Here is a 12,309-nt window from a genome sequence, read left to right on the forward strand (position 1 = left end):
TGTGTCTTGACTGCCATTTTGTATAGAGTAAAAAACACTTTCAGATGGTCTGAAATATTAATGTGGAATATACCAAGAAACTTCTGCAAAATCTCAGGGTTGCACTGTGATACTAATAAAGAAGTTGATGCAGCTGAGCTTTACTATCCTGTGTATATTCACAGCTACAAGATGTTTGTTTAACTACTTTTCTGCAACACAGTCATCATCATGTTTCATCTGCGACATGAAATCATGAAGAGTCCAACAACAGGCTGAAAACATCTTTGCTAAGGGAGAATTATGTTTGTCTGTAGCTAATGTTAGCACTGAATGATTTTTTCCACGAGTCATTTATTAACAAGAAAATATGCTTTTGAATAACCCCAAACCACTTGTAATTGCAGATTGAATTCAGAGAAAAGTTGTTAATGAAAATTATTACTCATTATACACTTATTGCATACTATAAAAAGTTATTAATAATTTATTTTCTATTTGTTTTAGAGCTAATCTGATCAAAACAGTGAAAAAGAAGTCATCAGTTAGATTCACAAAATACTGGGAGAAATTGTATCCTGTCATACAGCAGTTAGGCTTTTACACAAGCAATGGAGAACATACACGAAACCGCCCTTTCTCCTTAAGAGATCTGCATCCACCGCTCCCACTTTCCAGGTACCTCACTACCCTGTTGATAGTCGACTGCTAACTATAAAATACTAGTCACAGAAATGGAAGTCACTGAAGCACGACTGCACACAGGAGGGGGCAACAGCCATCCTATAAAGTCACTCTTTGTCTCAGTGACAATCTTGGTATTTTATACTTCATACAGAGCAGGGCAGGAACGTGGTGGAGAATGTGGAAACCTTCTAAAAAGAGCAGAGGAGTCAACCTCAGTGCTCTAACCAAGTGTGATGACCCACCTCCAGTTGTACAGAGGCTAACATCACACTCATCTTTTCATTACATCACAGCTGAGGGTGATGCCTGATACCCAAATGAAACATTTTCTAGCTGGACACATGAAAACATTTAGATTAAATTTTTCATAATGAAGAAAGAAAAAAGATAACTTTTTTGACTTTTCCCCCACTGATTGTTTGATTTTAGCAGATCTACCAAAAGAATTGTGCTCACAATAAGCATTTGTATCACTGGTATCTTCCTCAATTTACAAGAGAATTGGAAGTGACCATAAAGAGAGCTAGTGCAATGAGCAATTGCCTTTAGTTCAAGATCACAAGGAACTGAAAGGCAGTCACAGGGACAGCGGACATGGCAGTGTAAATCATCTAAGGGAGGTAGGAGGAAAAGTTGAGAGTATGCGGTAGCTTCTGGCTGGAATTTCCAGTGCTCAAATCCAGATACTGCTCACCAGAATGCATATTCCTTCGTTTAGTAAAATAATTGCAAAAGGATTTTGTCAAAAAGATTAACAATGTTAACAACTTAGCAGCATTTGTATTACAACAGCTCCTGTGAGAACAAAGATCATCTTATCATGCTAACTGTACAAGCAAATGTATCTGATCTGTACAGCTTAGATTCAGACACAGTAAACAAATAAAACAAATGGGGAGACTGGAGAAGAGGACAGGAGGGAAACAGTGATAAGAACACTTAGTTGCATAGACCATGTACATGCATAATTGCTGCTCTATTTATAAACTAGAACTAAACATGAGATATTAATGAGGTTAGTAATCCCTGCTGGCCAGCTCCGTAGCCGTTAAAGGGAGGACAATTTGTCTATAAGGAGAAAATTCCTGCACCCCGCTGTGTTGCTGCATGGGATTTTATAAATGCCATGGGGCTTATTCAGTTTCTTAATTCTGCTGGCCCTATCTTCTTGAGTCGGCTATGCAAGGATAGGAGTCATACCTCTTATGGCTACATATTCTTTTTCTTCTGCTTTAACAATTACAGCAACTAAGGGAGTCCTTTCTCACCCCATTCTCTACAAAGGAATGGCTTGATATATCAGGATAGAAAGTACATCTGTAACAGAAGTTAAATGTGGCTTCCTTTTTACTGACGGGACTTCATTTTTAGTAGTAATATAATCTGTTATAATATGCAGCTACGTTACACGGTAATAAGCATATCTCAGTGATAAGAACTTTGGATCAAGATCAGCCAGTCTCCCCCCTTCTTCTCTGCCTCATGAAGCTTAATCCTGATTTAAAAGGCTGTAATTGCTTCTTATGGCACTGGGATTTGCTGTTAACACAGTGCTCCATGCAATGTTCCGCCTTCCATGTGGCCCTCAGCCTGAAGAACAGAGGCGCTGCTGTCCTCAAGGCTGATGCTTCCACTCCCAGGGAGCAGCAGGCGGTGGCTGTGGGGCCGGGCTGAGCTGTGCTGGTGGGTGCTGTGGTGTCAGTGTGTTCACAGGAGGCACACACATGTGCCTGACCGAATACTTTCCTGACAGGTAATTCTGCCTCTGGATTGCCATAGCTGCCTCCCTCTGTGTTGATGCCTGTCTCCTGGGAGACAGAGCTCTCTGTTTTTGTTCGCAGAAGCCAGGACCTGAATCCAGGGAGAAATTAATTAGCTGTTGTTGGCAGCAGCAGTCAATGGGAGGGAGGTTCACCCCCACCTTCCCTCTACCCTTCTTTCATTTCCCACAGTGGTTTTGAACTGCTTTTCCAGGCTGGCATAGATAAAGTAAATCTCCTCCCGTTATTCTTTGCCGGAAAGATGCTCACACCCTGCAAAGTGTCAGCTGTACAGGGAAAGATTAGCTCAGGGCAATGGGGGTTGTTTGTGCCTTATGAGGTGGTAGGTGGGCAGTGAATTCACAGGTAGAAAGAAGATGTGCAGGAACTACAATGTCCCTGCACCCTGTGGGAAGGGGCTGCATAGCCCGTCTCCTGAATAAGCATTGCTCAGCACTGGGATGCTGTCACTGGCTCAGGAAAGCCATAAACCACAGGCCACTGGGAACAGTCCCAGGGAGGTATGAATATGTGCTTGTCCTGTTCTTGTACTTTTAACTTGGCATCTACTGCTGGTCAGATACCAGGCTAGACAAATTTTTGGTCTGAGTAGAGCCATACTTGCATTTTTATGGTCTTATCAACTGTCATGCTAACTTCTGGTATTAGGGGGGTCATCTCAGATCAAGAAACTGGCCTCATAATCTGCCCTACTCCTCTCTCCTCAACTCTCTTATCTGATACCTCTCTTTCAACTTCAAGCTTTTAGGCAATCTTAAAAATTATTTTCCATCTTTGTTTTCACACTGCACCACGTCTCTTGGGACTAGAATGGGAGTAGCCAAAATACTATGAGAAAGCCTTTTCTCAGGCTATTTACAGCTTATCCAGAAGCAGAAAGAACTAAAAAAACTCCTAAAAAAGCAGCTCTCACATGACTGTCCAACCCAATTTAGCAGATAAAAGGGATTCGAATAGCTTCAAGAACTATTCAAACTTTTGGGTGGTTCTCAGTCCTGATCTTTATCAAGAGTTTATGGTTTACAAATCACAATCTGTATTTAATGTCACTGTTAGGCAACCAAGATTTGTTTCTTGCTTGTATTGCCTGCACAGAAGTAAATTTTACCCTTCTTTTGGAATACAGTGAATTTTACAGTCAATGAAGAGAGATAGATGCCTAATTTATGCACATTGCATCCTCTTTCAGAGCCATCAGAGATGACACATCGGACTTGGGCCCCTGATTTAAGCAGCTGCTACATGCCTAAGGTTTAGTGTTGAATATTCCCTTCAGCCTCAATGTAACAAAATTCTTGCCTCAAAACAGCGTAAGTCATTGTGGAAAGTCTCAATACTGTGGATCCACTCAACAAGTGAAACTTGATTTTCAGGCCATAAGCAAAGCTACTTCTGAAAAAAAAGACAATTTTCAATTTTCTACATAGTGGCTTTTCAGACAGATGGCTGAAAGGCTGTCCAGAAGGTGAGAAGAGTGCTCATTTTTATACTTCATGCTTTGCTTGGAAGCTAAAAGGGAATTGGTACTGGAGAGGATCCAGTACAGATAAGTGTTTTAGCTTCTATGTTTTCCCTAACAAGAAATTTCTGATCAGATGTAACAAGGTCAGATCTAACAGGGTTGTAATCTACAGTCCTCAAGGTACAACACTGGTCTCAGTAAATTGAGTGGCAGAACTCCCATTGGCTTCAGCTGGATCCAGGTTTCTCTCAGATAATTTTGTCAAGAAAGATCTTCCCTGAGGTGTCTTTAAAGAACAAACAAAACATATTACAGAAATTTGGAGCAGTGATGTGATTCTAAGGAGACTCCAAACCCACCCACCAACCAGACAATCGACCCCAAATCCCTGAATCCTATACAAAAATGAGCTTTTGCTCCTAAGTTTTGAGCAGGGGTATTACTGCCTACTCAATAGTGTTGTGGTACCCTTAACTGAATTAACTCTGCTATGGAAGACCTTAACAGAGGCTGATTTATCATATCGAGAAGCAGCTTGCACTGTAGTCATAGCCATCATCTTCAGCCACACAGCTACAAGTGATTAGGAAGAAGAACCAAATGGACTAGAAACAGTATGGCAGCAGTCTGTAGCTCTACAACAAAAGGACAGAATGGGAAACAGCAGTGATGATGAATTTGGGGGATTTCAAGATGAATTACAAGATACTTGGCGGAGTGCAGTGCATTACTTCCTACATCCAAAACTCAGGCTGAAACACAATCTCTTTTTCTGTTAAACTCAGAACTTCAGTATTTGCAGGTAACACTGTAGCTACCAACCAGCACAGCAAGACAAACACAAGGAGGTTATCACTATTTTTTACAGCAGCAGATTTGGGGGCCTGCTGTTTTTACACATCGCATGTGTGGATGTTTCTTTTTTGGTTATGGCATAGTAAAATTATTTTCTGAGCTAAGTTAATGCAAAGACCTCAGACAGTCTCTTTGCATAACATCAATATGTTGAGCAAAAATTATACTCTATGGTGATCAAGGGAACCTGGCAATGACAGAAGGAGTAAATAGGCTGGACAAGGTTAAGTCTGCATTTGCAAAGATCTTCCATTGCAGATACAGCTAAAAGAGAGTGAGCTGGAGCCTGGAAGGGAGAGATGCCAGATTCAATGGAAATTCATTGAGAATTAATGTCAAATTCCCATTGGCATTCCCTGCCCCCCCTTCTGAGTCATTAGAATTGCCCTGGAGGAACAGACCATTTATTCTGGATACAGGCAGGAGTTTCCAAAGGCTGGGTGGGATTTGGGTGCAGTGGTGGAGAAGGGAGGAGTGGCAAGGAGCCACTGACCATTTCAAAGTGGGGAGGGAATGTAAGGCCAGTATGGGTGATGTCAATTAGTTGTGAAAAGATGGCAACAAAATCAAGGGGGTCATGGAAAGCTTAGGTTGCATGTGCATGTTGAGGAGACAGACATATCCCATGCCTCGCTCAAGAGGAGACTTAATTCTGTTTGCTTTTATGCTGACCCAAGAGAAATGCTTGTCTGAATGATACAAATATCTGTCCTGCTCTGTTTATAGTACTTCCAGTCAAAAATAGCAGGGACAGGAGGGAGTCATGTAAGGAAAGCAGCTTGCTTATGAAAATGGTTTTTTCCTGTTTGTATACCATTTTTATATACACCCACGCACTCACATGTGCAGAGGCACATCTCACAGATGAGTTCTTTTTCCTAAAGAGGCTCAATAGAGCAACCACGCATAATACTTTCTCACAGCTTTGCTTACTAGCAGTGTTCAGAACAAAAAGCCCGGTTCAAAGTCCATTGGAGTCTGTGGAAAGATGCCCATTGACTTCATTGAGATTTGGATCAGGTCCCAAATCTTTCCCTACTTAGAAGTTGGAAAATAGGCTGCAATTCCTCAGCTGTATATGCTGGGCTAACTGGGCCTGAAATGAAGTGCATAGAAAAGCCCGGCATAGCCAAGGTCGTACCTTGCAAATGAGTCTTTTGTTTCTGTCTGCTCACGGATCATTGAGTTCTTCAAAGTCAGTCAAACAAATAATGCTTCTAGTCATTAGATTTTCTGTCCTTACAAGGTTTGGCAGGTCTCAGAGATGTTATCTGCAAGATGTAACCATTTCTGTGGTCATGCCAAAAGATACCAATTTAGTCTTCTACAACAATGAAAAGTAGTCTTTTTAAAAAAAAAAAAATGGAGGAAAAAGAAATATATTTTGAAGAAAACCTTTTCAGGTTCTCTTCTGCAAAATAGATATTCTTCAGTTCTCCAATAAGCTTCAATAAAAATAAATGTTTGCAGTTTAATCTTAGCATTAGCACTTAGCTTTCTTCCTAAAGCACAGTTTTATCAAAGCAGTATTGCAAAAGGTTTAAATGAATGACCAGTAGAATCTTTTGCATGATGAGGGATGCATTGACCATGCTGTTGATCTCCTTCTTGAAAATTAATTAATTAACTGCCTTTGTACCTTCTTTTTTCCAGACTTGCTTTCATTTTTTTGCTGTAATAGCAACTTAGCACACTGAAGTTTTGTTTTGGTTTGTATTTAATTGAGACATTAACATTACTACTTCAAGCTTAGAATAGGCATGAATAAAATAATAGGCTAGTTCCTGTCTTTCATCTATGAAGAGATCTGCAGTATTTTGAGGCTTTTTAGTATCAGTGAGAGTTTTCCCATTGATTCCAATGTGAATTTCATAGATTTCAGGCTCAGGAGAAGGGACAAAGGCGGCTTTAAGCTGGAAGTCAGCACTGTTACTTCTGTACCAGAGGAATCTGTTCCAAGTCTATTGTTTCATGCAGAGAAACATTACTAAAGTGACATTATATGTTACTAAAGTGACATTACTATGTGGGTGGCATAAGATTTATGATATCCTTAATTATTCATTTAAGTGTTTGTGGGTTGCTCTTAATGTGACAGATGTACACACTTGTCAAGGCACCAGCTGAAATATCTTTTTTTTTAAATAAGGTTATTTACTGCTGGAAAAAAACCCAGATGTAGATAGTCATCTATTTTCTCAGTTTAAATTTCATTCAGACTCATAAGAGAGTTTGTTTAATTTTCTTATATTCATTATATTTTGATGGCAACCTAATTATTTTAGAAAGATTAATAGTTCTCTACTTCCCTATGTTAAACATGAGAGAGTATTATGCACTAATTATAAGGAGTGAACTACAACTGACGTCAACAAAATTTGTGTGACTGCACATATAATAAATGAAATCAGAGTATTATACAACAGCTGGAAGACAGTCTAAGAAATAACTTCTTGAATGCCATGTTAAGGAACATGCTGACTAACACATTCATTTAATTCAAGAATCTCTACACAAATATTGTTCTTGTCTACTGTCTTTCTTGTAGCTTGGAAAATGCAAATGAACCAATTTCCATGCTCATTCTGCCCAAATGTAGTGATTCATATTTAAATACATCATTTGTACTCTGATTAGAAGTTGGCTTAAACAGCAACAAAGGCTGACATAGGCAGAGTCTGAAGAGCTCAGGGTAGTCACACCTATTGTCACCATGAGCATACAAGTAGAGAAAGGCTGGGAAGGAACCTCAGCAGCAGCTCCAGGATTTTGAAAAACAGGTGAAGTCCAACGTCCTCCTACTTGTTGTGCTCAAGAGCTCCTTTTAATATTTGGGGTAAAAAAAAGAGCACCTTGACTTTTGATCTTTGGCTGCATCTATCCCACTCCTTTCTGGGTGCAATTGATACTCTTTTTTTGCAACACTCCATGAAGCAGGCCCAGCTGTGTGCTAGGGGAGTTCCTGCAGATGGGAATGGCAGGCTCGGAAGCAACCTGTGGGAAGACCATGGAGAAAGCAGTGGACTCATTTCTAGGCTAAGGAATTACTTTAAGGGGACAAGACTGAAACAACATTTCTCCATTCATACATCTAACCTTATAATCTCATAATTCACAAACTTGCAGTGTTTGTTGCAGGCTCCAGTTCTAGTACACAAATTAATTTGCTCAGACATTGGCAGCAGACCTCCCCAAAGCCCCAGTCTATAAGCTAAAACAGAGATCACCAATAACGTCTGTTCAAAGCATAGACAGTAACTATCTAGAAATATAACTAGTCTTCTTTACTGTAAAGTCTTTATAGTCATTAGCACACTGACATTCATGATTCTGTGGAGTAATATGTTGGTAAGAGAGTGGCCGAAACCAAGTGAATGTCATCTGAGAATCAGCTCCTGTTGGACTCACTCAAGAAAATGGAGCATAAATTGTCCATTAATCAAAAGCCATTTGCCATTTGCACAAATCTTTGGTTTGATTGACAAGATTATATTTGAAGCTTATTTTAGCAGGTACCTATTAGTATTCATTATATTTAAAGTAACATCAGGGACCTTTGTTTTCCCAGGCTTTTTAGGGAAAGGTTTTCATTTTTTTGCTGCTGCTGCCCATTCTTCATTTATACCTGAAGAGGATTTACTTTGGTAGACTTTGAAGTTGTTTATGAATTTGATACAACAATCCACTCTGGAAAGAAATTGATAATTTACTCCAAAATGACTTGAGTTTTACATTCCGTATATGTTTTTGCTTTTATTAAACTACACTGTTACTCCACAAAACTGTTAAATATTGGATACCAGAAATCACCGGTGTATCAAAACAAATGAAACATAAGTATGCTTAAGTTGATCTCCCTTTTTTTTTCATCTTGGTAGCCTTGATGAAGCCATCTTGAGCCCCAAAGTTTTAAAATTTTTCCAGGTATATTATATAACTTGAACAAACAAAAGTTTATAGTATTTCCTAATTCCATGCTTTCTGCACACTGGTACAGATCCAGCTGGAGCAGTTTGCAGCACTCCTTTTCTGAGCAGCTTGTAGCTTTATGGTGAGGGCATGTTCCTAAAAGATCGGTGCAGAGCTGTAAGCTGAAGACATACTTGAATGTCTTTCTCTTACTTAGGGTTGTATGCTCTGTAGTGCAAAGGTGTAAAAGTAGGGAAAGTACCTACATTTTGAGAAAAAAAAGTTTTACTCAGGGAAAAAAAAAAAAGGAAGAGAGAACTATATGTAGCTCCCCAAGGAATGGTTACAGACTATAGAACTTAAGTATATAGCAGTGCCTCTGTACAGCCCTGCAAAAAGTACTGCAATGCAGGCTGTGTTTTACATGTAACCTCAGAGCTTACTCTTGGTTTGCTCGGGGGGTCTGTGTGGTGAGTGTGACCAGCTGGTGTTCATCCTCAGGTGCAGTATGAGGGTGAGTGCGGTGGACTCCGTACAGGGACGAGGCTTTAGGTGTTCAACATTAAAGCATCTAACTACTAAGTTTCTAAATCTTTAGATGTATCCCTAAAGCTTCAGTTTCTGAATATTTGCTTACCCCAGAAGGTGTGAAGAAATAAGGCTAACCAACAGGCTAGCTGAAGGGAAAGGGGGCATTTGGGACTGAAGTAAAACTTAAATTGCCTTTTAAGGTTGTAATAATTTGCTGTGTGGTAGAAAAACTTTATTACAAAGCAGTCAGGAATGCCTAGGGTATAATGGACTTTAGTTTTTGTTCACTACTGAAATCTACCCAGTGTGTTAAGCATATCATTTTAATTCAGTTTCTACTATATTTGATTCTTAAATGTTGTCCTCTACTATGTTTCCTATGTGAATAGCAACTTACAAGTTTTTTGTCGAAAGATTACTGCCCTGCTAGCACTGGCAGTCAGTCTCTATTTATCCTTCCAGCAACATACAATCTTTAAAAATTCCCATAGCTACCTGATATTTATAGGCACATTTGTTATCCAAAGCATAATTTTACTTGTGGGAAGGCACAAAAATGCCCTGCATTGCAGAATGTCTGGTTTGGGCTTTTTTCCCCTCCAACATTTCTCTGTATTTCTTAATCTTAGATGGGATTCATTCACCTAAGAAAGTATTTGAATGAAATTAGTGGTCACCTTTTACCAGCAATTTAAAGAAACAAGCACTTGGGAAGAAGCGATTCATCTGAACAGTCTGGAAGGTCTAATTCTCTTCAGGGGGTGCCTTTGTCCCATTGCTGAGTTGGAGGGTGCTTAGATGTCATGCCTACCTTTTAAATGGTGATTATTAAATGAAATGAATTCTAGACCATTAATTTACAAAAAAACTTTACATGTTCTAGGTAGTACTCTGACTGATATCAAAATCACATTTAGCTTCCGATTACAAAGATTTAACTCACTGTTTTTAACAGAAAATTTTGCACGTGAGAACTTATTTTTAACAAAAATATTTTAATATAAGGAAAAAAAAACATTCACTTCCAGAGCTAATGAAAATAATGGGTCCATGCAGTGACTTTTATTTGCACCAACATATAATAGGAATACCAACATCTATGCAGTCATTTCTAGGTTTGGGTTCTGGCATTAATTGTGTTCAATTCCCATTCACAGTGCTCTATTCCTCTATTTTTAAATGTGCAAATGCATATGCAGAAATCTAGGTATTTTGGATAACAATAGAATTTTTGTCTACATTAGGAGTATTAACTGAATTGTGGGACATAGCAAGGAGCAGACATGCAAGTGAATGAAGCAAAATTCCATTCCAAACAATGGAAAATGATAAAAAATGTTCCTGTGTTAAGTATGCCTGTCCCTCTACTGGACCAAAACTGGTTAAAAAGAAAAGTAAGAGATGCCTACTGCAGTGACAATGCTAAAGTAAATTTTAGTGGTTCTGCAATGGCAAGAGATCAACACACAGACCTCAGCATGGACATTCTGCGACCTCACTCTGTACTGCAGGAGGGAGAATGTTTTCATTGTCTCATTCTGTTGCATTTAGGGGAGCAAACTTCCTATACACAAAATACAACACAGCAAATGAATTCCAGTCACTGTCTACAACAATGGCATTAATACAAATCACTCTGTTGCCCATGCACCAAACCACATCTATACTGCTACTTATGCCCTGTGGTAAGAAAGGAAGAAGCAGCCTAAACACTCCAGGGAAGAGTTTCTGGACATTCTGATTATACGGGGAAATTCAGTGACTGAAGCAAAACCCTGAATACTTTTTTTTTTAAATTTAATTTTTTTCCTCTGTTGTGAGCAAAAAAGTTGTAGACATTTTGTGCTGCTGAATTCCTCTTGAGCTACATTTTGCAATATATGGGGCTGTGTGCCCTGGGACTCACAAAATCTCTGACCAGGCAAGCAGTGATATAACTCAGATCTTTGCTGGTAGGGGAGGACCACTACAGTGGGTTTTCATCACTTTTCAAGTGATTGTTAAAACTCTCAGCAATCATTACTCGAGAAGCAGGGTACCCAGTTCTCATTTTGCTGTTTTACAAATCCATTAATGTTTCATACTAAATCCAGCAATATTCAAATCCCTGACCACCACCAATCTTCAACAGCAAATGGATGAAGCAAGATTTGCTGTTACCAAGACTGCATTAACTAAACAGACTGATGTACCTTGCCAAAACCCAGGAAAAATAAACGAAGTAAGCATCCAAAAAACCTGGCTGAATTTTGTTCTGAATTACCCTAATGTAAACCAAAGAGAACATGTACAAAGTTTTCTTGCACGTACAGTAGGTAAATATTTGGGTGGTATGTTTTGAGGTGCATAACCAAAATTTTGTTTTAAGTTTATAAAAAAGTCACAGATTTTGCCATACAGATGTAAATGCAGACAGTCAGTGTTCTGGGACACACAGCAGACAGAAAAACTCCTAAAACTCTTGATTTCTGTCAGCTGTCCAGACTGTCAACAGAATTACGGACATTATAAGTTGTATGAATATGTTTCTTTCTCTTAACAATCTTCATACCCCTCTTTGAGGGAAGCACAAACACACGGAATGTGAATAAAATTTCTACTATCTTTCCTCCTTCCAGTCTTCAGAAACTGGGCAAGCTTTCAGCCTGCAGCTGCCTATTAATAACTTTAGCTTGTTTAGTTGCTTTTTCATGCCCATTTAACAAATGCTTCACGCTGGCCTCAGAGTTGGCACATCTGAAAATATTTACCTCACCATTTCTTTTGTTATTGTTTAATCTCATCTAATATTTTCAAAATCTTATTCCACAGGAGATGGGCTAGTTGCCCCACCAAAATATATGATAGATATGAGAATATGCTTGAAGCATACCTAGTCAGCAATTTAGGAAGCAGATTCTTGTTACACTGATTTTTTTTGTCCCAAAAGTTTGTTACTTACCTGGATGTGAGAACTACCATGAACTTCATCATATACTTATTAAGGCTGAGTTCCTTCTGAGACCTGCACAAGGAGATGCTATATCAGCTCATGAGATGGCACCAGCATGGTTCACTTGTTGACTGGGACCTCACTGGACTTCTAAGATAAGCGACTCAGAATGT

The sequence above is a fragment of the Falco cherrug genome, chromosome 4 (assembly GCF_023634085.1).
Source record: "Falco cherrug isolate bFalChe1 chromosome 4, bFalChe1.pri, whole genome shotgun sequence".
NCBI lineage: Eukaryota > Metazoa > Chordata > Aves > Falconiformes > Falconidae > Falco > Falco cherrug.